The sequence below is a fragment of the Topomyia yanbarensis genome, chromosome 1 (assembly GCF_030247195.1).
Source record: "Topomyia yanbarensis strain Yona2022 chromosome 1, ASM3024719v1, whole genome shotgun sequence".
In the NCBI taxonomy this organism is placed as follows: Eukaryota; Metazoa; Arthropoda; class Insecta; order Diptera; family Culicidae; genus Topomyia; species Topomyia yanbarensis.
Window position 1 is genome coordinate 184,861,030 of NC_080670.1, and position 22,861 is coordinate 184,883,890.

At 38.1% G+C, this 22,861-nt stretch overlaps 2 protein-coding genes and 1 long non-coding RNA gene across 9 annotated transcripts in view; 1 reads left to right on the forward strand and 2 right to left on the reverse strand.

The window, feature by feature from the left end:
- The window catches only part of LOC131684072 (calaxin-like), a 41,621-nt gene extending 37,859 nt beyond the window's left edge, over nt 1-3,762 (reverse strand). Inside the window, exon 1 of one of the 5 annotated variants that reach the window (XR_009304613.1) lies at nt 1,559-2,241. The gene's annotated coding sequence lies outside the window, so the exon portion shown is untranslated. Of the gene's footprint in view, nt 1-1,558; nt 2,242-3,745 lie in introns of those variants that run through there. The other 4 variants (XM_058966638.1, XM_058966627.1, XM_058966620.1 and 1 more) reach the window with 4 other exon arrangements.
- The window catches only part of LOC131684038 (uncharacterized), a 114,610-nt gene that overhangs the window by 9,937 nt on the left and 81,812 nt on the right, over nt 1-22,861 (forward strand). Inside the window, exons 1-2 of one of the 3 annotated variants that reach the window (XM_058966561.1) lie at nt 16,695-17,246; nt 17,311-17,797. The exons of 1 other annotated variant lie outside the window; for it this stretch is intronic. The gene's annotated coding sequence lies outside the window, so the exon portion shown is untranslated. Of the gene's footprint in view, nt 1-16,694; nt 17,798-22,861 lie in introns of those variants that run through there. One more of the 3 variants, XM_058966551.1, reaches the window with a different exon arrangement.
- LOC131684111 (uncharacterized) lies at nt 7,708-8,368 on the reverse strand. The gene is made up of 3 exons (XR_009304619.1): nt 8,211-8,368; nt 7,896-8,146; nt 7,708-7,843 (listed from the first exon to the last, which is right to left on the reverse strand). It is a non-coding gene; the product is annotated as an uncharacterized LOC131684111 (long non-coding RNA).

The following is a 22,861-nucleotide window of genomic DNA, read 5'->3' on the forward strand; positions in this document are numbered from 1 at the left end:
AAAATGGCGTTGCCAGAATTCAGCTATACTCCTTCCAGTTATGGCACGCAGATTCGCCTCACCGGTTCTGTTTTGTTTATCGTTGTTTCAATTTTGCCATATTTACATTTTTCCAAGAAGGATAGTTTTGGCAGATGAAAAAAATAGGAAGAAACAAAGATTTTGGTTTCAAACATGGTAAGTAATATGGATTTCAGGTCTCCAGACATGTTTTTATTATAAATTTACATAAAATTTTAAAAAATTAAGAAAAAATACAAGCAAAACCTGAAGCGGTACAAAACCGGTCCTGCCGGTGCGTGCCTGGCAGAAATTCGGCAGAAAAAAACCGTTAATAACCGTAAGGCGAAAAATTCTGCCAGAAACGGTTGTTGCATTTGAGCCGGCCGGCTGGGCAGCGCTCTGTCAGCCAGACCCCCAGAAATTCTGCCAGACTTTTTATTTCGCTGCCGGCTATCTGGGGGGAATTATGCCAGGAACCCGGAACCGACTCGGCGGGTACTATGGTATGCTATTCAATGTCGAATGAGAATAGGAGGTGTTACATCCATACTCGAGTACGTGTTCATGATTAATCAGATTTTCTTGAGACATATCTTGAATTCATTCATTTTACTTGAAATATATTTCCGTGGCTGAAAAAAGCAACAAAAAAAAGAACGACATGTGACAACCGTTAACGCCTAATTAACGTACCAGTGATTTCGTATTTTCAAAATTTCTTCGCAAAAATGGTAAATTAATGCGAGAAGATTTTAAAATGCTTCGAGTAGGGCTGAAAACTAAAACCCGCGCTTGAGCTGTTTCTTGGTCCTCGGTTCGACGTTCTTTCCAATTTGCATCTGCCTCTGCATTACAATTAAATTTCACTTTATTCTTCTACACGCATACGAAGCGAAAAACAAGGTGACTTGGATGCATCGAAAAACGATAATTATCTCCATATACTAGTAAGAAAATTCCGGTAGTACAAGTTGCTGTTCATTTTCATTTGTATTTGTAGACCAGGTATATTGTCACTGATGATTGCTAAAAAAATTACGTTTTACTGTAGATCTTGTGGTGTGGTGTTTTGAGCTGAAATAAATATTTGGTGTTTCTTTTTAATCCTTTCATGACTCTATCAATGAAAATTTTATCCTATGCGATATTGTCAACACGCGAGCTTTAATTCAACGAGTCATTGATGCCAAAATTCACTTCCGAATGTTTCTTTTGTGATGTTTTATGGGAGCGAAAATTCGTTTCGTGTGTCACCCAAGCAAAAGTTCGCTAGTGAATTTCGATGTTTTGAATAATTGAATCTTTGTTCGGACAAGAATTATTCGGAGACGATGTTTCATACTGCCGATGTTTTTTAGTTCGCGAGGAGATTTTTTCATGAATGAATATGAAATGAACTTTTAACGATAACGATTTTCCCAACACTGAAAACTATTATCATCAACTGCGTCACCGCACTGTTCATTATGTATCAGTGAAATTATAGTTTCATTCCAAAATAATATCCAAAATTAAAAAAAGGAATCTAAGACAAGAATAATACCAGCTACCCTACCTGCTAGACTGCATTCCGCTGAACAATACAAGCAAACGTATTTCTGTTTTTCGCCTCTATTTATGTAACACGCAGATATTGTAACAAAGTACACCTAAGAAAAGGCGTTTGCGATTGGAAGTTGAATTCGCGAATTGTTCCGTAACTGTATCGTGTACATATGTAACTTCTTCTGGCTTCACATTGCACGTTCGATTTATTAGACTACATGCTGTACAATGTGAATCAAACTGGGTTTCTCAGTCGCACATGGGTATATCGTTTAAAGACGAAACAAATACTGACTGTTATGATAACAAGCTACACCAAACCAGCTTTGATTTTTGAGGCAACATAAAACTTTTTAATTACCAGCAGTATGATAAGCAAAAACCAACAGGCAGCAAAAACTTGTATCTTTCGGAAAAGTTCGTTCCGCGTTTGGTGTTTTTTTTCTCGAATCCCAAATCACATAACACAGTACTTTTTGTAATTTGCAAAATTTACACACATCCGCGAAGCAAAATTTCACATACCCGGATAAGACTGTGGGAAAACGCGCGCTCCACACAACCGGTTAGATGCCAACCTTTGAACTCATTTTTTCAAGCGAATGATGGAAAATAACTTTATGCTTCCCTTCAAAGGACGATGTGATGATCCGATTGATTTGAGTCTTCAAACAACAATCCGACGGTGAACGGTTTTTCATCTGCATCTCTCTATACGTATGTATGTAGGTGCCTACTTAAATATCAACAACCGTCATGTTGGTTCATTATTATTGATATAAACAAGTCAGTTTTAGGTACCTACTATCTAGCCTTATGTGGGTGGCGGAGAATTGTGCATGAATGAGGTGAGGATGATTCTCATTGAATGCCGATACACTTGAAGATTGGTAAATGGTGTTCGTTTGTTTCAATTTCAAACATGTGGTTTTGATTGTGTAGTTGTGGAATGATGAATTGTATAGGTTAGCAGAGAAAAAAGTTGATGCATGATAGGGTGAATTCTACTCAATGTATACGATATTTAGTTGCAGAAATTACCGAACTGGAATGCTCGATTTTTCTGCAGTTCTTTGCTACTTTGTGTAGTGAAGGGCGTCATCAACACTTGATTGTCAATGTTACGTCTAATAAGATGAGAATATTTGCTGCTGAAAGTTCTGATAACTATCTGTGGTTTGTGGTCAGTTTAATTATGTTTAATTACTTTTCATGATCAAAAAATGCACTTATGCTATAAACCATAAAAATCAGAAACAGAAAAAAACAATAATATTTGTTTTGCTTGGCTGGTGGCTTGAGATGTTCTGTTTTAATAATCAACTACGCCACACAGTCAACGGAAAGTTGTTTCGGAAGCAGCGGGAAGGCGCGAAACTTCAATCGCACCTCCCTCTGAGCTATAAATGTTTTTTTTAAAAACAACTACATGCTGGCAGATGATGTCATGTGAACTGAAAACAATGCACGTCCATAAAATAAATTAATTAGCAACTTCCAAAAATTGAGCCAACAGTTCATGACATGGACAGGGTCATCGCCGACCCCATTATTTTCGCGCCAGAGGTGGGTATAGCCTGTGCTGTAGCTATTGTTCCCCCAGATGATAGTGCCAAGCAGCGTCGTTCCCATTTCTGCATTTGGTGATTTTACGTTCTTCTTTTTGGTGTGGTTATCTAAAGTCAACATTTTTGTGGGATAAAATTAGATATCCATGTAATTCTTCTCACTCAGGAATGCTGATATAGCACAGACAAAAAATACAATTAAGCGTAAAGAAACGTCTATCTTATGCTAAGTTGGTGTCAGATACTGATGAGACGAAGTTGAAACGCAATCCATGACGTATTAACGCGCGCAAATGTTTAGCCAATTTTTCCCGACGGTGTGATATACCATAATTAAAACAAATTTATTCATGTTTGATGCTGTACCATCCCATCGCGATAATCATCCAAAAGACAAAGCGCTGTAAATTTGCATTACAAGCTGTGCAAAACCCCTTACACAACAATGTGTCATCTTTGGCCAGGAGAACAATGCACAAATAAAATCGTTTTAAAATCACATAACTAGTCGACGCTATTGAGCCTACTTACAGCATGAAGGGAAATTGGGCATTTGCGTCGTCGTTTTATTGTGAGGATTGAACGGCGCTTCGCGCCACAAATGAACATAGCAAAGAAGTCCGACTTACAAGTTTGCTGTTGGTTTGTTTGTTTCTGTTCCCGGCGAAGAAGGTAGGCTATGTGATGTCAACCGCAGCGGGCGAACTTCATCATCGCTGCATAATGCACCGCCTGCTGTTTCTGTTGCTGCCGCTGTTGGAAAGTAAAAGTAGTTGCGCGCCCGGCTTGATTAACAATAACCTGGTATTCGTTGTGGGAGGATCGGAACAATGGCTGGTCGCCGGTACATGAGCTGAAACATGTTCGCGTAGGTGCATTTTCAACGTTAAGCCCCAGAGTTACATGACAGTTGGCTGAAGCTAAACGATCAGATAATGTTTCTTCATTAGTATAAATAAGTTTTTTTTGCAATAGAGGTGACATTTTCACATTCATAGTTGGGTGTTTTTTTTGTTAAAAAATGGTTGTAATTTCAACGAAAACAGCTGTTTCTGATTCCGATTCGTCACCTATTCGGTTCACTAAACTATATCTAGAGACTAGAATGGTTACAATTATGCACGCTTCACTGCTACACCTCCCTTTACTCATTCAATCTATTTATTTAGTAGTGGTATTGACACAACTTCGGTTGTGTGTCACGCAAGGTAAAGAATAGAAAAGAAGCATTGTTGCACACTCGCACAAAAAAAATGTTACCATGAATCAAGCGAATAAGCATTACTTCCTCAACGGTCTGCCGACGATCTTGACATACATTCGCGTGCTTGCAGTTTCTGTTAGGTATTGCTATTGCGCATGCCACCACACTAGACATTTGATTTTTGCTATCACAGACCATCGTGCATTTACGCTTTACGAAACGGTCTAATGCATCTCTCAGATAATGCACCATCGGGAATTACTATCCCGGCATGGAGAAGCACGAGAGAATGAACGGTTTCAGTTGTGAGCGAAACATTACTTGGAGAGAGTGACAGGCCATCAGAAATGAATACACGCGAGTGAATGAATGAACATGATGAGAAATGACAAATGAGATATGGTGAGAGCCTCCGGTTGGAGTGTATAGGGTAAATGACGTTGATTTGGCGTATTTGTTGCTTTCAGGCTGTTCGCAATGCTGATGTATCCTACATGAGCAGCTCTGTTTTACATCCCTGATTCAACAAGAACCGTCACAATGCTGCTACAAATAAAACGAAAAGTGCCGTAAAAAGATTAAAAAAATGTCAAAATTGTTGTTTAGATTGGATTTTTAAATCATGGCATTTGGAACATCGGGTTTCAGATCTTTTTTTGACAGCAATAAATTATACAACTGTTAGTTATTTTAAAACATGTTCAAATCACAGCCTTGGATTTTTCGTTTTTCTGTTGGATTTCTTCCACAATGTGAAAATGTCTTCACCGTGTCTTTGGTAGAACAACTTTATTCTAAAAAGCTTAAAGCTTTTTTGTTTGAAGACTTAGGTTTTTCAATGAAAATGGTTCACATTTTTGTCCCTAGGTAGTACTTTAGACATTCAAATATTACCAAAAGTGGGAATCTGATGGACAATTTCATTGTACCTACAACTTTGTATAAAACTAAATCTCGATCAAAAATCGCCAGAGGAAGCTATTAAATTGTTATCAAAGTTTCTAGATTCGCACGACTATTGGAAGCTTTATTCCAAAAACATTTTTATTTGTAAACAAATGGTTTGCCTTATTTTAACAGTGTGCTCAGAAGAACCTGAGTGCTAGCAAAGTCCCTTTTTTAAGCGGAAAAAAACATAATTCCAGATTACACCGTTTTATGCGCACCAATGATATTTTGGGAACTAGGAGATATAGAGAAAAGTAGATAAAATTTGAACGAAATTAGTACTCTTTTGAACGATGCTGGGTAATACAGCAAAACGAAACAGTTTTTTTTCTGTAACAGATATATTTGTTTCTTCTTTTTTATTTCTTCTCGCATTCTAGGGTATGCTTGATGTAATCTTGAATCAACCTCTTTTCTCGTTAGCATCTGGTGGGATACATTTGGCCTAAATTTAAACTTTCTACTTGATCAAACTCGATTAGATATTCAGTCATTTGATTTGATTTCGATTGAGAATCCTAATAGACCTTTCTCGTCAGACCTAACACCTGTTTTTCTTATTTTTAATCGAAAGATTACACAATTATAAGAACATTTCCGTAAAAATGAGATTTTTAGGAGCTATCATGATTTTTTAATGATTTTTTAAAGTTTGAAATATGCAAGAATGTTGAATATTTTTTTCACCTCAGCAAGAATGGTGGGACTTAAAATGTGCGTTTGGGCAGCACTGTTTTGAATATTTTCACTTAAGGTCTTGGCAACGCGGTAAATGAAGTGGTGAATCGCAGTACAAAATTCATTAGCAATGTAAACAAACTAAAATGAACCTCTCGCTGTAGAACATTGGATGCATTGGATGAAAATGTTTAACCTCACTTTTTTGACATTTCGCAGAGCTTGTTTACATAGGCTGAGAATTTTTTTTTATTCGACCACAGTATGAGAAACTTGATTTGGTTTACTTTTAAATGCGAATATCTTGTATTAACAAGCTCGCTAGGCTTTCATTTTTATTTGACGTCATTAGGCAATGTTCCATTAAATTTGGCATTTAGATTTTTCTTGTCCACGATTCGTTGAAGAAAGCGATTTTATTTGTTGCGATCAATTTAACTTGTTTTGTTTTTTTGCTGAATTACAACATTAGCCACAAAACATTTTGATGATCTCTGGTAATTGGTAATCTCTAGTAATCCTTGAAATTATATACATCGCAATATAGGTCCGCACCAGTTGCAGCCGCTCCACCTCGCCGGAATCGAGTTAGCCGATGGTCCAGTCTGCGTCACACTCGGCTGTCGCTGCACCAATGGTAGCTCCCAACCAGGCCTTTGGATTAATTGCTCAAATCGCAGCTACTGCTGGTAGTGTAGCGATCGGCTTCGTCGGTAACACCGTTGGACATGCCCTCATCGGAATGTTCAGCGGTTCCGATTCACAAGAGGCAGCCTCGCTAGGACAGGCTGCCCCGGTATCGGCGAGGCAAACACTCCGGCAGGACCATGCTCGTGGGAGATCAAGCAAATATCTTGTACCCAAGGCCAGGTCGAGTGTGATTCGGAACAATTACCAAGTATAGAAGTCCATATATATAGCGTTCACGTGATACATTTTCCTTAAAGTTGATTGAATAAAAATAGTATAAATGTTGGCCAAATCCTGCAGCACTATAGGATCACAGATAGAGCATTAACACCAACTCACTGTGCTTCGGTGTTTTTTTGCAAACGAACTATCAGGTCTATGTTTTTATTTAGTAAATATTTTAATAAATATTAGTTCATTAGGAGTATGACTTATTTTGATGGCGCGGTGAAGGGGTGCTTAAAGTGCGAGTCGTATCTTTAAAATCGATCACTTGAAAGTAGTATAAATAATTATAAATGCGACAACAATAAACTCATAACCTTTTTAATGGTTATTTAGCCATAGGTAACGAGGAAATCGGTATGTTTTATTCATGTACAACAAAAAATACTCAGCAATAATGTAACTTATTATTAATTGTTACGTAGTATAAATGATTATAAAATGCGATAACATAAGCTCATAACCTTTCTAATGGTTAATTATCCATACTGCCGTGATACGCATAACTGTCCCATCTGCATAGGAAACCCAAATGGGACTGTTATGCGGATCATGGCAGCATAGGTAACGAGGCAATCGGTATGTTTTATTCATGTACAACAAAAATTACTCAGCAACAATTTAATTTATTATTAATTATTACGCGTGATTTTGTCTCCAGTGATTGGCCAAAATTGGTCGCTTTTAGAATCTGGTGCTCTAAGCATAACTGTCCCTTGTTAATAGCGAATCCCATAACACATGGAACAGTATAGCGACCATACAGCTGCAACAGCGAATTTAGCATTGACATCAATATAACCAGGTTGGTTGCAAGCAGAAAGAATACTAGCTGAGCTGCTAGCTGTTTGTGCTACTAATAACACTTGCAGTCTGTCAAATTAACATGATTCTATGATCTAGCTTCAATGACGATGGAATATAGCCGAATCCAAAGCCTAACCCATCAGCGCATTTGATCATGTAATGGATATTATAAACTCTGAAAGAAATACATTTATTGTTGTCTGTTTTTGAGGTTAGAACTTTTATACTATTGTGAGAATGGTCCTCAGCAACTATCCTTCCAAATCAAAAACTCGTGCTAGCAATGGCTTCGTTCAGAAGCGTCAGCATCACAAGCGATGAATATGCATGACTGACGGTCATGGTGTTGAGCGGCTGACCCTGAAATCTATCCCAAAACCGTATTCGTTCGTTCAGTCCGAGCGATATTGCGTAACTCGGGGAACAGGCAAGTGCGACGTCATGTCGTCATGGGCTTCAATTTTGTACATACAGGCACCTATAAATAACCAATCAATTTAATTATGTAGATTTAGGCCATACCGTAAATTTGGCTGACATACCCCGTATCAAGTCCCACACACATAGCACACCATCCTGGCAACCAGATGCGCCCATCTCGGCCTGCCACTGGTCTATGAAAATACATGTGATAGGACCGCAATGGCCGTTTAGGGTGAACTGCAATAGGTGGCTATCAAGCCGGAACACGTTAACAGTGTGGCCCTAGCTGCCAGTAATGACTGTACCGCCCGCCACTTCCAAACATGTCACCGGTGACCCTGCTGGTGAAACTCCAGGATACATCGAAGCTCCTCCTCGGATGCGTGATGTTGAGCTGGCAACGCTGTGGACGGATTTGAGCCGGCGGGTTGCTGAAATAAACTAATGCTTCCTGCCGAACCGCTGCGTACGTGGGCTAAAAAGAAAAAGAATTAAGGCACTTGATGACATACTCATTACAGACTGAAAATTAAATGACTTAGAATATACAGTATTTTAAAAGAACAAGTAAAATCTGTCTGCGCCCTAGGTGAGCTTAAAAAATTGCTTGAAACATAGAACTTACTTCGCCCATATGCAGACGTAAATCCCCAATCGATCTGAAAACTTTACGTGTACGTTTCCAGTCTCAGAAAATCGATTCGTTCACTCAACCGTGCGACTATCACTTTGTCACCGGCGAGGTTTATGTTAGTTACCCCATTGTTGTGGTTGTTTTCAGCTTCATATATATCCTGCAATGAAACGTCCGTCAATAGTTGTAATAAAAAACAAATGACTCCAAACAATTTACCTAAAAGTTACCAGTCGTTCCCTCCCAGAACTTTAAACGCCCATCTGCACACCCAATCTCTATGAGATCATCAAAAAAGTCCAGATACCAGATCGGCGAAGTCTGGTAACATTTCTTCCGCGCTGAACTTCCTCCTCCAGGTGGCTGAAAACATTCCCCAGCGCTCATCTGCTCTCGAGGTGGGCAGTTCCGGCATCAGGTGCAAAGCGTCGATAGTTTTAACCGAGTATAGCGTCGAAAAAGGATCGTTTCGCAGCACCTCCAGTTTTAATTCTACTAGATCTTTGCGAATAATTTCAATTAGCAAACTTGCATCCGCCACGCTAAAAGATTAATCGGGTAATTTTAAAGCTGACACTAAATATTTCGACTTACTTGCATGCCTCTGCATTTTCCGTGGAGGAAGCTGTTTCTCCATATTCGTTTCAGCTCGTTTTTCTTCAGGAGCTATGGACTAGAAGGTTTTTCCGCATTCTCTTTCTCTGGACTGTCAGTCGCCGGTTCTGATTCCCTTTCCTTGGTCATACTCAGATCGCTAACCTATTTTTATTGAAAAGGAAAATTTAAATCCCATGGAACAATGATGGCTCCAAAAATAGTTTAGGTGGTTATGACAAAAAGAACACTTACGAGTGCAGAAATTCCCAGAACCTCCGCCTTTTTGACCCAGTTATCTGCATCGCTTGCCATCGCTTCGACCGGGTACAATGTATGGGAAAACGTCCTGAATCCGAACGGATACTGTCTCATCGGTGGTTTATGCCTAGCAAATCGCTGAATTTTGCTCAGAACGATCATGTGGAAAAAAACGATGCCTTTTTTGTCTGCTCACTTCGCTGCCATGAAACCGACGATGAGTCCTTTTTCCAAATGAGTCACACGGTTGGCCCGAGTGAATATGTGCGTGTAGAATACGCTTCCATTATGTTTGTTCTGTAAATCAACAAGGACATCTAGACATGAAAAAGAATGTTGCAGGGGGAAGCTTATGGTAAAAACTTACCGAACGAGACAGTCCTTTCCAAGTATCTTGCTGTTGTGTTTAATGTTGACGGTAACGAAGTCGGAAGCGACTCTGACCCATGAGATTTTTCTGTCCCCGAGCGCTATCAGCGGACACACTACGAATTTAACCGTCAAGTGGCTTTCACTTTTGCTGAGCTGGAAGCGGCCGCTCTGAATCTGTACAGCGACATCCTTTTGAACCACTTCGGATTCATGAACTATACACTATAATTATATTATACAATGGATTTTTTCATAACGTTTACTATTCCCTAAAATCACGAACCGATCCAATGGCTAATGATTGTGTAGAACTAGGGGAAAGTAATAAAAACATGAACGACAGCGAGCAGGATAAATTCGAGGATTTGAACAATCAGTTAAGTCAGCTGTTGCGGGGTAACACATAACGGGCGCGTTCATCCGAGGTGAGATATAATTTCAAACTGTAACTGTAACTGGTGCCCGACGTCGACAAAAATCAATCGTTAGTTTTCTGAGATTTTTTCTGCAGAAAACTAAAATATTTAGAAGTGTCAAACAATCAAAAACAAATCTATCAGTGCAGCCAGTTTTAGCACAATTTCATCAAAGTATGCTGTCACTCTGACAGTGTACCTTTATGGGTGTACCTGGGTCATAAAATGTGTCCTCAAAAAATCGTCAGAGCATTCCGTATTAACATATTTGTATTTGGTAACCTGGCAGATTGCTGAATCAATTTCCGGATGATTTGATGTGGAAAGGTGAAGACATTTTCTAAAATGGACCATACGTAATAATATTGATCTTATTATATCTTATTATATGAAAATCGTGATTTTTTGGTAAGAAAAAAGAAATCGGTATTTTTAGTAACATTATTGGTATTGAAATTAAAAATCGGTTTAAATATCGATAAATCGGTATATTCTGCAACACTGTTTTGGGGTTCATCTACGTCAAAACAATGTTTTTGACAAATTGGAATGAACTCTTGGAGTGCATACCCAGTAAACGAAACGGCGAATAGCCAGATTAAAACAGATGCCGGCTAGCGGTAGGCTACTGGAACTATGTTATAGGCTACCCGCCGTCACTTTATTTCATATTCCCCACTCGAAGTTCATCCAAATGGTGAAAAAGTATGGAGAATCGGGGAAAAATAGGACAGGGGAATACAGAGTAAAATGGGCAGCTCGAAGAATTTTTGATTTTTTCAATAGTTAGAGACACCAAATTAACGTGACAGTATTCAGAATTGATCCAGCGATGAAAACGGAAGCTGTTCTGCATATAAAATTTTTTGACGAGAAAGGTCTATTGACAGTTTCATGTAGGATAGATAAATAATTCGATGAGATGATTTATGTTCAAGTTTGCTACATTTTTGGGATCGCTATACGCTGAACAGTAATCGCAATAGTTAATGAGAAATAAAGGTTTTGTCTATTGTACGAAGACAACGATCTTAATATAAAAGTAAATATAGTTAGAAAGTATAACCTTTACCCGAAAGACGTGTTGCTGTTACTGTCTCCAGATTCTGAACCAAACTGGCAATTCTGTCTTCTTGATATGTGGCCTTTGCTCTTCTAATCTTCAATAAACAGACTTGTACTATTTTGAGAATTTGCTGAATGTATGGTCCAGCCTGATATTTTTTTGTTCGTTTTCTGTTGTGATCCGTGTTCGGCCAGTAACAACTCTGGAATTTCTTCGTAAAAGAAATTATGAAATTTGGTTTCGTTACTTTTTTCTAAGATTATGTGAAGTATGTTCGATTTGGAAATAAAACATAATTTGTGGGCAAGCAAAACTCTTCATCTGTAAATTCTAATAAATTGAATCTACCCCAAAAGATAGAAAACATGGATCCAAAACTCTAAGAGCTTTCTTCTTTTTCGATTATCTTTCTTTTAATGTTGATAAGGACAAACAGGATTCTCAATCCAAAGTTGCAATGAAATCCGTCGCTTATTACAATGACTCGAAATTTCTACTTTAGTTGACTCAAATATAAAGTTTTGAATTTCAGTGAATTGTATTTTACCATGCAGGATAGGATCAGGAAAAAGGGTCATTCTAGATTACATTGGCTATCTCCTAGAGCGAGAAAAGAAATGAAAAAGGCACGAATTCATGATAAAATCCGTTACTACATTAATCAACATCTTGAAAAGGTATGAATATCAAATAAATTTGGTCAACACCTTTCCACATCTTCTTGTTCATAAAATGTCACTTTCGCCCAAGAACCGGTGGAATCTGAAAATATATTTAAGAATAAGGCTTTGTACACATTCAAATTAATCTGAATATACTGTTCATCCAAGCCCAATATTTTTTTGTAAGTCCTTGTTAATCGACTTCTTAACCCATAGGCTTGCGCACATCTAAAAACTGATAAAATTTTAATAACTTTCTTGGGTGATTTTACATCGATTTATAGCTTTCTACGAATTTATAGATGATGAGATTTTTCATCAGATTCCCACTTTTATTATTTTTTGAATGTCTATAGTACCAATTAGTAGCAAAAATGCGAATAATTATCATTCAAAAACTTAAGTTTTCAATCAAAAAACTTCAAAATAAAAAGTTGTTCTAGACCTCCCGACCGATTATTTTGCCCTTGGTTTCAAATGAAAAGGAAAAGTCCATTCTTTCATATCCCTAAGTTTTACAGAATTTTTTTGAGTAAAGTTGTTCGACAAAGACACCGTGGTCTTACTATACTGGCTGGGGTTGAGTGTCATTCTAAAATCTAAAATCAAACAATGTGACGTTCTTGCGTCACTATTTTGAACACTAATATCTCTGTTATTTATGGATGGATTTTCGTCCTTTTACTACCACACAATTCGAAATTAACTGAAATTATTTTTAATTGGTATATAGGTTATTTATTTCAATAGTACACTATTAAAACCGGTAAAAAAAGAATAGATATCGGAAAACGTGGAAACTCACATACATGAGTCAATCTATTCCGGGCAGAGTCGTCAATAGTGAGCTCCTAGCGATTCAATCAAATGCCACGAGATAATAAATAGGGATACCGCGTGTGGTGTCTGTTTGAGTCAATCGATGCTTGCATTCCAAACGAGCAACATCATGACTATATCGTCTGGACAGTACAATAAGCGGTAGAAGCTATGACATTCCTGCAACCCGCACACAGTTAAACCGTGTACAATTCGCACGCGTTTCCTTGCTGTGCGCTGCGCCAGTTGAAACTTTCATATACGAAAATGGAAATGTGATAGATTTGGGTCGTTTACACAAAATGATTAGGAATGTGAGTGGGAAGGGAGGGGAACAATTTTTTTATGAGAAATTTTACAGTTATCTTAAGTTAGGGATACAATTCTATTTATAAGACGGAGAACAATAGCTCAGTTATCTTAAAACTAGGAATACAGAATACAAATTTGATTTATAAACGGAGACTTGGGCATGATATCCAGAGGGGGGCTTATTTCCAACATCGGTGTAGCAGCAGTTGTATTAAGGACAGGGTAGAGAAGGCGTACCTCGGATCGCTCTTCAATTTTCTTCTATGGAAGCGTAGTGGTAAGGGCGATGGCGGTCGCATAGTGGCACTCTAGCACTCTAGAGAGGGGCTAATTTGGGATTTTTAACGCGTTTATAAAGTTGTAAATAAGAGACATATAGGGGAGATCGCGATTTGCCTGCATCTTGTTGCATAGGGTTGACGCATAGTGATGCCGAGGCGGAGAAAACCAATAAATCTAGCTTATAATTTCTTTTCAAAACTATTTTTCTATTATTGTACAGTATATGAATAGTTATTTGTCAATATTTCAGGAGGTTTGAATGAACGGTTTGCCCGCTGCAGTATTTGAAAGTTCATTGCGCTCATTACTCGATTTTTTCTTCCCTTGTAAAATGTATGGAGAAACTGAAACAAACTTGCCTTTATCTCGATTTTCAAATAGGAGCACACACCTTCTCGCATATCAGACTAGACCTATTTTCAATATTTTTTTTATCAGCTTTTCGAAAATCTCTATGACATCTCGCGCAAATTTACCGTACTTTTTTCGATTAAGAAGAGTATGTATACTCGAATCGTAAATTAAACTGAAACACGAATAGAATGTTTTCATGAAATATCTTCAGTTGGTTACTGACCACAGAATACATGTATGAGAAACAAAATCGATTGAATTCGTCTAACAGTGCTATGAAACCTTTCTTCTAATAATTAAAATGTTGTCCGCAGAATCAACCGGTATCGTGTAATATCTTGGAAATATAACGTCACTTGATTGCTGAATGAATAAGACTGTACAACAATTTCTAGTCTACATTTGCGCATTTGCTCAAACTATATTTTTTGCATTTATAGCGTACAGGTTTACATCGATTTCCAGCATTTTTAGACCCAGAGATTTTTGAATACTCCAATCGTAAATTAAATCGAATCCAGAAAGTATAACGTTTTCATAAAATTTGAATGGTATTTGGATACCTGGGGAAAAAGAATTTCTTAGCCTCAGCCTACAATGAATAGGTTGTGTTTACATATGTATCATATTAGGTTTCTAGTTCGTGGGACCAACAAAGAACATTTTCTAGAAAATTTAATCCTTCTAATGGTAAATGTATTACTTTGATAAAATCTTGTGAGTGGGAGTTCACATATGAGTTTTAAATAGCAATGTAGAGAAAATAGTTGAAACGAAAACAATAGAAACGATCATTTAACTAAAAATAAATTATAAATATGCAATGTGGCCTAGATAATTATAAATGAATGTTTTTAATCTGAATTATTTTTTGAAACAACACCCTCACTGAACTAAATACTACATAAACTAAAGGATCTACATATTTTAAGATAGTAAATGTAAAAAGATAATAAATCAAACAAATCGAAATAGGAGTTTTACCAGAAGAGAAAATTAAAATTATATTTAAATTAAATTATTTGCTTCACCATTTCATTGACGATTAGAGGTTCAGATGTAATAGGTATATTTAGTTTATTTTATTAATTACTATTATACTCTATATATTGATTTATCCAAGAACCTTATTTGAAGCAAACTTCAGAATTTTAAATTTTCAAGTAATTTTGTTAACCACCTAATTACCATATTATATTGCAACATTTGAAGAAAATTTTTCTAAATTACCATAGCAAAGTATTGAAAATTGAACGAGTGACAATTAATCTCCAGCGGCGTCCATCATAATTCAAAATGCACTGAACCAATTGTTTAAAAATTTTCACAATTCTTGCTGGATGTCTCCAGTTAACCACGAGAATTTGTCTTTCAATTAATGCTTAGCTTTCTCAATAACACATTAACCGATTTTTATAGCGCAAATCAGTTTTTTGACTTCCAAGTGCTACGAAAAATTAAAGGAATTGAACAAAAAAGGGAAAAGCTTGCGTTGTTATTAGGGAAATTATGCAAAAAAGCATTGTGTGTAATTTCAAAATGATTGGTCCATTATATTTTGAGTTATGATGTACATGTACACCTCCAAACAACCGTTTTTGAAATGCCACTGGAGATGCACTATCACTCGTTTGATCATCACTATTTTGCAATGAAAATTTAGGAGAATATTTTTCAAATGTAGCATTTTAATATGGATATTGACTGAATATAATAACACTCTCTATATCATCGTAAAATATCACAAGCTCTTCTTTTTTACGGATTTATCCTACCATACCCCCACCCCTCCCTATCAAGATATCTTCAATCATTGGGACTATTTGGACCTCATATTTGAAATCAGCGACCCAAAATTATCCAAGAAACCATTGTTCGAAAATATTTAATATGCTTTTTAATTTTTACGACTTTTGTATGAAAAGGAGTCACTGTGCGGCGCCACACTAAGCAAAGTTTTATTAATTTTTGCGTTAGACAAAACAAGTGCAACTTTTCGCTTCCCCTTTATTTTTTTTGCAAACTGTTCAAAAACAAACGGAAATGGTCGCATTTCACAACAATTGTTGTACACTTTCTGTTCTACCGTCACAACACTAATATTACATAAAATTCCTTGAAAACCACAAATAGTTAGAATTTGTAACCGTAAAGTGCTAAGGTTGGTGTTACCAGCCTTGGATTTAGGTTCAGAAGAAATTATTGATTACTGCTTATGGAAAATTGTCATAATATACGGGGTGGAAAACCGAATATATCACGACTGTCTTCCGCTTTTATTCCACTGGAAAAAATTTATGGACCGCACAGGTTTGTCCAACGTCCAACGCAAAAATGCATGTTTCATATAAATTTGCTTAGTGTGGCGTAGCTAAAGAATTTATTGCTCATATAACGATATAGAATAAAAATAGACTCCTAAACCATCGATTGTGGACCTTTCCTTTGTTTCGATTCAAGATTTTTCCATTAATATCACGACAAACCGCACGAAGCACCTCATGTTACATTGTATTGTGTAAAGTAAGTTGCCAAAAGCAAAATTATCCCACCGTGAAATGCCTCACCAGTTCACCGGTATGTGAGAATGATTCATCACTCATCATATTCATTCACCTGTTCATACTATCACGAATGACAGCCGGTTAGTTGTTTGCGTAAGGACAGGTAGTACCTTTGCACGCCAAAACAAAAACCAATACTGAGTCATATCATTCGCAAACAGCCATCGAGAGCGTATGGCAAAGAGAGCGGGAGAGAGAGAATGAACCAAACCATTCAAAAAAATATTCGTAAACCTTTTACCGTCTCCAGCAGATTGCTAGGAAACAATCAACTAACAAACGGTGGTCTCGCGCGGTCATGTATGGACGTACGTTTTACGATTCGCTCTCGGATCACATCCGCTATTCACCTGGTGTAAAACCCAGTATTGGCTAGCGAATGATTAGTGTGAAGTGAATAATAAAAAATTAAGAATATTATAGTTGTGATTGGTGTTGTGTGTGTGTTTAGATGAATCTCTTCCAGTTCAAGGGGTTTATTGAATTAAAAATAAGACGTACTTTGATCGGATTCTATGATTGGTTTGAGAAACTGTGTGAATCAGATTGGTGAGACGGAAAAACGATTAACGCGTGCATTTCTGCGTTATAAAGTGGAATCTGGAAACGTAATTTGTTCAGAATTCACACCGTGTATATGGTGAAAAATACGTAATCGATCCGATAGCTGAAAACTACGTGCATTTTGCATAGATTTTCATGTTCTTTGTTGTGAAGAATATTGTGCAAAACCGTCAACTCGTGAGTGTATGTGTATGTGCAGAAATGACACATAAACCAGTGGTGAAGCAAGTAAACAGCATAGAACGCAAATAGCAGGTCGAATCAAGAGTTTATTGACATTTTTGATACCCTAATAGTCCCTTTGTTTTGTTGTTTGCAGCAGTTTCGTGTTGAATAAAGTTTGAAAATTATTCAACCAAGACACTAGCTATAACAGTAGGTATCTATATTGATGGGAAAGTGAGTTGAAATATGCTTCTACATTGAATTGCAAAAATAGTAAAAACCAACACGAAAAATTGACTACCGAAACCAGCCAAATGCTTTAGGCGAAAATAGAGGCAAAAGAAAAAAAAGTTGGCACATGAAGCACATTATAGCGTGATGCGTATCAAAGCTGTGCAGCTGAAACGAAAATAATGCTGACAAACCACGCGAGAGAAATTGCATAAATGTAAGCATACATCGATCAAAGCAGGCTGGATTTAATTGTGGGTAAACGGTGTATGAACGGTACCGATTCCTATTCAACAATACAATAACCCGAACCTGCTGGTGCTGGTGCTGAATTCCGCCAGAGCGACACTTAAGCAAAGCTCTGGTTGCCAACCGTTGTAGTGTCTGTTGATCTTATTTCAGCGAAGCAGGTAGGTGTGTCGAAATTTAGGTTTAGCACTGTTGCAATGTAGCACTATTAAGGCACTAACTTTGAATTGAAAAGGGTATTAGTGAGTAGATGAGGGTTTAGATGTCACGACTAGTGAATAGTGCAACCCTGTTCATGGTTGGTAATGAACTGTATGCTTTATTGATTATCTATGTCATGTAATTGTGTCTGAAACCAAGACGAAACGATGTCGTGTCTAATTTTAGCCCGTTCTTTGCATGGTTGAAAATTTACGTCAACGTCAAATGCCGGAAAAAACAATCGATTCGTACTTCTTGTTCTTCACGCTTTTTGAAAATAAAACCCCGGCCCTCACGTTGCTGTAAGCCAGATATCTAATTAATATACTCTAGTCTTAATGGATTGTTAGTGTCAGTATCGACTACGAAATCTGTTGAAATAGAAGGTCGTTAAATTTATCAACGCTACTGGCAATTTGTTTAAAAGAGTATCAATCCGTAAAAGGTTCAGTTGTATTTAAAGTTTGAGATAGTTCTTAATATCACTCTCGAGAAATTCGTTTACATGAAGCCAAAAATCCATTAGATAACAAAATATTTTGCATTGTTGTATGGCAAAAATGAAAGAGAACTAAAGTTTCTACCCTGAGCTACACTTACACAATAATCTTAAAAACCAATTTGTAGTATACTAACAATGTACGAGTACATTGACACATTTTTTGATGATCATGTAAAGGATATCGGAACATACTACTTTTTCCAGTTTCAAAGATTTTTGGAGCTTTCTAAGTTCAACCTTAAAAGGAACGATTTTTTCTTCTAGTTCCACATGAGATTTTAGTATTCATTTAAAAAACTCTTCGACATAAATTCTCTTCGAATGTTCTAATCATCTCGAAATGGACTTTTGAATAGTTTGGTGCCTCTGAAAAGATCTGTCTTTCGCTAGAAAAAAAGACTGCCAGTACGGAACTAAAGCTGAAAAATGATACTGTTAGGTATAAGTAGAGCAGCGCCATCTTGCAGCCAGCAAATTCAAATATCGATAACCTTTCGGCTTTTAAGAAAATGCTCGACAGCCATCAGCTCGGTTGGATACCCTGCATACACCCCCAGCCTCGAACAACTGAAAGCAACTCGATGTGCACTGATAGATAGCGAACGAAATCCAAGTTCAGGAAGTGCACTTTTGAACAAGGTTATTTTGAAATTACTTATGCAGACAGGGACAGAGCCAAGTGGCTGCAGAACACCACAATCAAGCACTGAGAAGATGCTACATTGGAGGCTGTTGAAGGACTACATTGGGTATTTTCCCGACAGCAACAACAGGTCAGATAGAAACATTCTCCGTTTTGTGCAGAACCAGAATGATAATATCTGCACAGAACATTGGAGGGTCGGGACTAAGGATTCGACGGCTAAAAATCGCCAAAACAATGAGCAGTATTCGCTGCATGTAAGCGCACTTTCATCACGCAGAATGTGCCACAAGCGTCCTCGCCAATGCGCGTTCACCAATGAGCGTCTAGACATCGCTCTTATACAGTAGCCACGGGTAATAAACACAAAATCTTTAGTTTAAATTCATCAGCTGACAAGTAATTATATTCTAGAGAGCAGCCAACTCCAAGCGCTACAGTTTTGATAAACGGAGCAATAAAATTCTCTCCAATTACAGGATTCATTCAACGAGACGTTGTTGCAATAACAGTTGAGGCACCCACGGCTAGGGGCAAGCAGGAGATTGTGGTCGCATCTGCCTACTTCCCTGGCGATACGAATACAGCACCACCTTCTGAAATATATGTACTGCAGTAGCACAGCCAGACGAGGTTTATCTAATATGTTAGCTGGACCAGAGCCATTTCTAAGCATATCTACTAAACCCCACCACATTTTGAAAAAGTTTGGAACTATACATGGGTTACATTTACCTTCCGAATGTGACACTTCGATTTCTGTATACCATTGTAATCAACTTCACGCAATTAGCCCCCTGCCATTTTTTTCAAGTCAACATCTCCCTTTGTTAAAATTAAAGCGACCCAATCCAACAGCATGGGAGGCATGGCACAGTGGTCGGAAACGCCAAAAACGTGAACTTAATTCACTAGAGGCCAAACCATCGAATATATTCACTGGGTGTCTTTGGAGGAATTGTTCATATGAATATTCCCCACAATCTGATACCAATTTAAATTAGGCATGGTTTACTATGATCGAACTAAAAAATTAACTTTTTATACTGACAAGGTAAAAGGTTGGTGTCTTCGACAAAGTTTTAGGAATGCTCGTAGTTAAGAATTTTGTTGAAGAGCTTGATCTTGTAGGACTAAAGGTTATCGATTTATAAGGCGTTTTCTATGGCAACAAGTTAGGTTAAAAGGAAACTTTTTCAGCCCGGCGCTCGTTGATAGGGAAGAGTGAGGAGACTTGATCCCCTTTTTGCCGTTCTCATATCAAGAAAGGCTATGCAATCACTGTAAAAATCGACTTTTTAACCGAGAATCGGAGGGCCGAGTGTCATATACCATTCAACTCAGTTCGTCGAGATCGGGAAATGTCTGTGTGTATGTCACACAATTTTCTCAGAGATGTCTGAACCGATTTCAACAACCTTAGTTTCAAATGAAAGGTACAACGCTCCCATAGGCTGCACTTGAAATTTTAGTTGATCCGACGTCTGGTTCCGGAGTTACGGGTTGAAGAGTGTGATCAGACAGCAGATTCCCATATAAACTGGTAACACCATGATGTCTAAATTATATAATACATATTAAAATAAGTGACACATTACTTGGATTTGCTGGTCTAGATCACTTATGACCAATCAAAGTAGTTTTGACCTCATTGGTCACCTATAACGGTTCTTGATGCCCCGGGGAACTCACCCCGTTCCTAAGCAAATATCACGCCTATTTCCTAGCGAATTCTCTACCGATTTTTACAAACTTAATTTCAAATGAAAGATACAGTAATACCCTTGACTGCTGCTGAATTGCATTCGGTTCTAACTCTTGGTTCTGGAGTTACAGGTTGGTTAGTAAGGTCACAGTGGAATTTCCCATATAAACCGCTACAATCGTAATACCTCATAGGCTAAAAATCTATTGAAATGGTCACCAAATTACGTCGACTCGCAGGTCTAGATCACTGATTGATCTACTATCGACAATTCCGGAAGTTCGGGATTCCGGGCGTATTCCACAGTCGATTCAAATCGATTCCTAGGTGATGGCTGAACCGATTTTCTCAAACCAAGTCTCAAATGGAAGATATAATATGCAGTTGGATGTAGCATCGTCCCCTCCACCTTACCCTTACCCCTTCCTCTTCATCACTCTCCACTCCTGGACCACCCTCACACCTGCAACCCCTTCTTCCACCCCGTATACCGAAATAAGATTAAGGGTTTTTGAGGCATCCTCTGTTCTCAAGCCACTAACATTTCAAAATCTGATCACGTAAATATAACATTGAACTCAGGCTGATAAAGTCAATTAAACATTATACTTTTTTGTTTAAAGTGATTCGGCGTCAACTTTCGTGGTAGTAGTGGGATACGTGCTTTTCAATATTAAGAGCTACAGTACTCAAGAAAGAGCAAGGAATTGAAGGCAGAAAGTTTAGAAAAGCGTACCAACTGCGTTGCGTCCCAGTATGCGATCGGTATCGATACTCCTTCACAAGGGCGGTGTAGCTTGGTATAGTGACATGGCCAATCGTTGCGGAGTCCTCTGCAGAACCATTGATGGGCCGGGTTGCATTGAAGATGCTTCTTCTGGAAGCGGTGGAAAAAATCAGTCGGCGGGCTCCAAATGTTCTGGGTACGGCTGCCTTCAAATTCCCTGAACAGTATGCCTTGCGGCCATGTGTCAGGGTTAAGAGCTGCATCACGGTACTTTGGGTGAACTCCAACTTTGAAGGATATGAAGTGCAAAGTACTGACATCTATGCCTTTTTTAACAAGTGGAATAGCCCTTATCTCCTCGTTACAATTTAGTCCTTCTTTAGACATTTTTTCGACAGTCTCTTTGCTAACGCTAGAATGAAAGCGGGAAAGATACATCCAGAGCAACGGCGCGGGAGGTGGAACCGTAACAATGTTGCTATTATCGACAAGCTTTCGACCACCAACAAGAATAATGCTCGGATCAGGGCCATCCTTGCGACGACGTTTCTGAGGTGGTCGAGAGGTACCGGAGTTTGGCCGGATTGGAATAGCTGTTGAAACCTTTCTAGCCAGGCGCGAAATTTGCTGGTTATTTTTGGATAACTCGGCCTGTAGTTCAGCACAGACGTCATCCGTTTTCCCAGCGATAACACATCCAAGTGAAGAAACGGTGTCGCGAAAGCGAGCAAACTTCATCTGCTTGACACATTCATTGCACATCCAAAATAAGTTTGGGTTTTCCGCAAGTTTTTTCAAAAACGGCTTGTTAAGTTGTTTCCAACATTGCATATGTACCACATTTTAAAGTCGTCATCCGATTTGACGGTTTTCGCGCAGTGATCGCATGCACTTGCCATAGTGCGCCCCGATCTAAGAATGCGAACAATGAAATATAGATGGCACTGCGTTCGGTAGACAGTTTTGGTGGTTAAGTCACAGAAGTTCACTCAATTGCGTTTTTCCGAAGACTCCATATCAAGAAGACTGATATCTCTTTCCTTCCCCCATACAAACGAGAAGCGACAGAGGTTACAGCGCCTCTATTGGAAGAAGGGAGGAAGCTTTATGTAAAAATGTATATGTGTGTGTGCATCACTATGGAAAGTACCACCTTTACCCGCAAGTGGCGTTGTTGTTACTGTCTCCGGATTCTGGACAGAGTTGCCAGTCTTCTTGATATGGAGTCTTCGGTTTTTCGCTGGTTTTTTTCGCAAACACAAAACCAAACAGGAGACACTTTCACACTGCACAATACAATGTTAAAAACAAAATACTGAGTCGATTAACACGACAAACAACGATAAAAACTTCACAAATCTCGTCAAAAAGTAAAAATAGTTGGAGCGATTTATGTAAACAACTAATCGGTAGGAATACACTGAACCAGTTCTAAGATTTTTTTTTA